Source organism: Triticum urartu, chromosome 5, assembly GCF_003073215.2.
Source record: "Triticum urartu cultivar G1812 chromosome 5, Tu2.1, whole genome shotgun sequence".
In the NCBI taxonomy this organism is placed as follows: domain Eukaryota; kingdom Viridiplantae; phylum Streptophyta; class Magnoliopsida; order Poales; family Poaceae; genus Triticum; species Triticum urartu.
In genome coordinates this window covers 609,455,304-609,461,303 of record NC_053026.1, presented here as the reverse complement: position 1 = coordinate 609,461,303, position 6,000 = coordinate 609,455,304, and positions in this window count along the sequence as shown.

The window sequence follows — 6,000 nt, the reverse complement described above, 5'->3', positions numbered from 1 at the left end:
AAACCTTGCCAGCCCTTGACATATGAAAGACAAAACATGTCCTTAACCGGATCGTGCCGACTTTCATTCAGGTGTTGCACGCTTGTCGCCAACTCGTGCCGTAAGATGTTTGGTCAAGTTCTATAAGGAGTGAAACCTTCAACCTTCTATTACAGGCAGGGCCCGGTCAGGTAGATACATGGCTTCGATGCAGATAGTAAATACTCCCTCCGTTTCTAAATATTTGTCCTTCTAGAGATTTTAAATGGACTATTACATACGGATGTACTCCCTCCGGTCTACCCTGCATATTAGAATTCTCTGAAGTCAAACTTCACAAAGTTTGACCGTATTTATATGAAAAAATATCAACATCTGCCATGCTAAAGTTATACAATATAAAACTTTAAGTCATGACACATCTATTGATATTGATTTTAGATTGTGAATGTTGGTATTTTTTCTATAAAGTTGGTTAAAATTTACGAGGCTTGACTTCAGTCAAATCTTATATGCGAACTAAAAAGGACCGGAGGGAGTATATAGACATATTTTAAAATGTAGATTCACTCATTTTGCTTCGTATGTAGTCACTTGTTGAAATCTCTAGAAATACAAATATTTAGGAACGGAGGAAGTAGGTGATAAGTTTCTTTGTTTTAGTAGCCGGTTAAACTGAAAATCCGATACCTTCATCCCTTGGTCTGGGTAGATAGTTTACGCGGGGGTTGTCTCAACAGTCTCTTGGTGCAAGATCTGAAGACGATGGTTGCTTGGTGTGCAGCTTTGCCAGCCATGCCATCTCGGGATCCCGACGGCCTCTGGTTCGGCAGTGGGTGAGGGAGTCCTGGATTAGGGGGTGTTCGGATAGCCGAACTATACCTTCAGCCGGACTCCTGGACTATGAAGATACAAGATTGAAGACTCCGTCCCGTGTCCGGAAGGGACTTTCCTTGGCGTGGAAGGCAAGCTTGGCGATACGGATGTTCAGATCTCCTACCATTGTAACCGAATCTATGTAACCCTAACCCTATTCGGTGTCTATATAAACCAAAGGGTTTTAGTCCGTAGGACAACATACACATCAACAATCATACCATAGGCTAGCTTCTAGGGTTTAGCCTCTCTGATCTCGTGGTAGATCTACTCTTGTACTACCCATATCATCAATATTAATCAAGCAGGACGTAGGGTTTTACCTCCATCGAGAGGGCCCGAACCTGGGTAAAACTTCGTGTCCCTCGCCTCATGTTACCATCCGGCCTAGACGCACAGTTCGGGACCCCCTACCCGAGATCCGTCGGTTTTGACACTGACATTGGTGCTTTCATTGAGAGTTCCTCTGTGTCGTCGCCATCAGGCCCGATGGCTCCTACGATCATCAATGGCGATGCAGTCCAGGGCGAGATCTTCCTCCCCGGATAGATCTTCGTCTTTGGCGGCTTCGCACTGCGGGCCAATTCACTTGGCCATCTAGAGCAGATCGAAAGCTACGCCCCTGGCCGTCAGGTTGGATTTGGAAATTTAAACTACACGGATGACATCCGTGGGGACTTGATCTTTGACGGATTCGAACCACTGCCGAGCGCGCCGCACTGTCACGACGGGCATGATCTAGCTCTACCGCCGAACAGTGCCCTGGAGGCCGCACCTGCATCGGCTCCGACCCTTAGTTCGGAGCCGACCGCGCCGATCGAGGACGGGCGGTTGGACGCCACCTCGGGGGCTGCGATCCAAACGGCGATTGAGCCGAACACCAGCCCCGTACTCTGCGAGGCTCGTGACTCCAAGGAGCCGGACTCCTCTCCGGACTCCGAACCCTCCGCGCCCCTGCCAGTCGAATTCGATTGGGCGCCGATCATGGAGTTCACTGCCGCAGACATCTTTCAGCACTCGCCTTTCGGCGATATCCTGAAGTCATTGAAGTCTCTCTCTTTATCAGGAGAGCCCTGGCCGGACTACGGTCAGCAAGGTTGGGGTACGGACGATGAAGAAATTCAAAACACACCCACCACCCACTTCGTAGCCACTGTCGACGACTTAACCGACATGCTCGACTTCGACTCCGACGACATTGACGGTATGGACGCCGATGAAGGAGACGATGAAGAACCAGCGCCTATTGAGCCCTGGAACGCCACCTCGTCATACGACGTATACATGGTGGACGCACCAAAAGATGACGACGAAGAGCGGAAGGACGCACCGAAGGATTGTTCCCTCGAAAAGCAGTCAAAGCGGCGACGCAAGCGCCGCCCCAAATCCCGCCTCGACAGAAATAGTGATCACACAGACCCAGCGCTGGAGCAGGGCGAACCGCTGCCGGACAATGGCAATCCGGATAATCAAACTGAACAAATAAACCCTATCAAGGATAATGGTCCGGACGACATAACACCGGACAGGCACCCGGAGCAGCAGAACGCCCATAAAAGGCTTGTTGCCACCGCGAGGAGTCTCAAAAAGCAGAAGCGAAGGCTCAAGGCCGCGCAAGACACACTCCAATTCAGATGGAGCAAAATACTCAACACTACAGCAAGGTACGGCGACAATCGCCCCTCCAAGAGCTACCCAAAGCGGAAGCTGCTACCCGAATTCGATGAGGAGGCCGCAGACCTCCCACAACCAAATATCAAAGCAGCCACCTGGTCGGATAGACGACCCCTCTACCAACACAGAGCGGCATACAACGCCGCTCACAATACAACACGCGACCCAGGCGAGGGTTCGCACCCAAAGGACGGTGCAACAAGATCCATCTATGGACCACGCCCCCTAGCATACAATGCAACACAACAAATATCCGAACAACTCGGTACACCCAGCTACAGGGGTGCCGCACACCCTCTATGATTCACCGATGAGGTGCTGGACCATGAATTTCCAGAGGGATTCAAACCCGTAAACATAGAGGCATACAACGGAACAACAGACCCCGGGGTTTGGATTGAGGACTATATCCTTCATATCCATATGGCTCGAGGAGATGATCTCCACGCCATCAAATATTTACCCCTCAAGCTCAAAGGGCCAGCTCGTCACTGGCTCAAAGGCCTCCCCGAAAGCTCCATTGGAAGTTGGGAAGAGCTCGAAGACGCCTTTCGGGCAAATTTTCAAGGGACTTATGTCTGACCTCCGGATGCGGATGATCTGAGTCACATAACTCAGCAGCCCGGAGAGTCAGCCCGAAAGCTTTGGAATAGGTTTCTTACTAAAAAGAACCAGATTGTCGACTGTCCGGACGCCGAAGCCTTAGCGGCTTTCAAGCATAGCGTCCGTGACGAATGGCTCGCCAGACACCTCGGCCAAAATAAGCCGAGAACGATGGCCGCATTAACAAACCTCATGACCCGCTTTTGCACGGGTGAGGACAGCTGGCTAGATGCAGCACCAGCGACCCCAGTACATCGGAAGTTAGAGATGGAAACGGGAAATCACGGCGCAACAACAATAACAAACGCCGGAATAAAGAAGACAGCACGAAGGGCACGGCAGTAAATGCCGGATTCAAAAGCTCTTGGCCAGGTCAAAAGCCGCCCACTAAAGGCACCAGGGATGAACTGTCCAGCCTCAACAAAATTCTGGACCAAGTATGTCAGATCCACAGTACCCCGAGTAAACCTGCTAATCATACCCACAGAGAATGTTGGGTCTTCAAGCAGTCCGGCAAGCTCAACGCCGTACACAAGAGGGAGGACACACCAAGTGAAGACGAGGACGAGCCCCCCAAGCAAGACACGGGGGAATAAAAGAAATTTCCACCAGAAGTCAAAACAGTAAACGTACCACACATGATCAAGGGAAAAAAACAATACGGCACCCCCAGGAAAATATACCCAAGTGCCTGTCACCTCGAAGTCCTTCCAATGGTCGTCTCAACCGATCACTTTCGACCATCGTGATTACTCGGCAAGTATCCGACACGCAGGATGGGCTGCCTTGGTATTAGACCCAGTAATCGGCAGATATCACTTCACACGAGTCTTGATGGACGGTGGCAGCAGCCTAAACCTAATATACCAGGATACAATCCGCATGATGGGGTTAGACCCAACACAAATTCGCCATAGCAATACTACCTTTAAAGGAGTAACGCCAGGCCCAGGGGCTCGTTGTACGGGCTCCCTCCTACTACAAGTTATATTCGGCTCCTCCGATAATTTCCGTCGTGAGCATTTAACTTTCCACATCGCTCCATTTCAAAGTGGCTATCAAGCACTGCTAGGACGCGAAGCTTTCGCTCGCTTTAATGCAATACCACACTACGCCTCCCTCACACTCAAGATGCCCGGTCCACATGGCATCATTACAGTGCACGGAGACATCAAGCGCTCTCTGCGCGCCGAAGAGAGTGAGGCTGCCTTGGCAGCCGAACATTAAAGACGTCCAGACCAGCGATCGAGTCCGGCGCCGCTATTTACACCAAATAAGTGATCACACCCCTATTCGTCAATACAAGGGGCTCAACGCGCGTAGACAAGTGGCAATTTCTTATCATCTTCAATTATACATGGTTTCTTTAAAAACTATCTTTTTGCACGACAACTCTTTCACTTAACTTCCTCTCTTTTACAGAAGATCATCGTGCTACACCCGTCCAGGATACGGCACAACGGAGATACAGGCGCAGACGTGCAGCAGGGACCCGCTCAAAGGATTCTTTTTAGATTAAGACCCTGCGTAAACCTTTTTTACTGTCTCTTGTTGATATATATCCACCGTTGTGAAGGATGCTGACGTCTTGGCATGTGGCCATGCCAGAACAATGCATGTACCTGGACACAAGGGGCTTCTTACAAAGGCCATTATTCAGGCCCGGTTTATACCACAAAGACCGAATACCTTAGGGAGTGTTCGGCGTCGCGAGTTTGGCCCTATATGCATCAGCTCCGAATCATTGTCTTTGGTTAAATGTTGGGTTTGCCCGGCTCCTGTGTTTTGGTGCCTTACATTCCGCTTTACCGGCTAAGGTAGCACCAGGAGAACTACTGCGATTGTGCCCTGGTTCATCTGGACGAGCACCTCAGTAGAGAAAGCTGAAAACTGACTGTCATGATATAGCGTGAGACTGGTCAACCACTCGATGACCTGTGGGAATGTTAGAATTCCACCGCCTTAACGAAGGGCCATTTTCTGACCAGGCATATACGCACCCCGAGATCGGGAGAGTGCGGAGCCACCAGGGGCTATCTAGTAGCCCCACTGTCAAACTCCTATGGCTAAGTGAAAGTGTTAAAGCATTATAATCCGCTTGCCTCGCTCGCTCCGCTATCACCTCCTTAATAGGACCAAGACGTTGGGTTAAGTGTGAACGCGTGTTTTTGCTAGAACCTCCGCATTATATGCGTGGGGGTTGATGCCGACGACTGCAATCTTTCAGGTTATACACACGTATACAAAAACGGCCGCCCAGGAGGCATCATATTATTTTCAGGCAAAAGTATAAAAATAGCCTTATAAAACTCTATAAAAGCATTTCGCTTACAATGAGATTACATATCACTCAAACATAATATTTTTTGAGCACTGGGTCTCTACCAAACGGGCACCCTCAAGAACTTCTTCAAAGTAGTGCTCAGCAGCCTTTCGACCTATGGCCGAATCCCACGCCGCAACATTGGTAGCATCCATCTCCGCCCAGCATGCCTTGACACGGGCAAAGGCCATCCGTGCGCCCTCTATGCACGCCGACCTCTTCATCGCATCAATGCATGGCATCACATTGAGTAACTGTTGCACCAAGCTGAAATAACTGTTCGGTTTTGACCCTTCCGGCCATAACTGATCCACAGCAGACCTCATGGAGAGTCCAGACAACCTATTTAGTTCGGCCCATTTGGCTAATTGGTCAGTCAATGAAAGTGGACGCTCGGGAGTATGGAATTGTCTCCAAAACAGCTGGTCCACTCCACGGTCAGTCTGACCCTGGAAGTACTTGGCCGCATCGGCAGCGCTCGCCGCCAAATCCATATACACATCCTCCGAGCTCCACAGTCGATCCAGGGGGCATACCGTGGATCT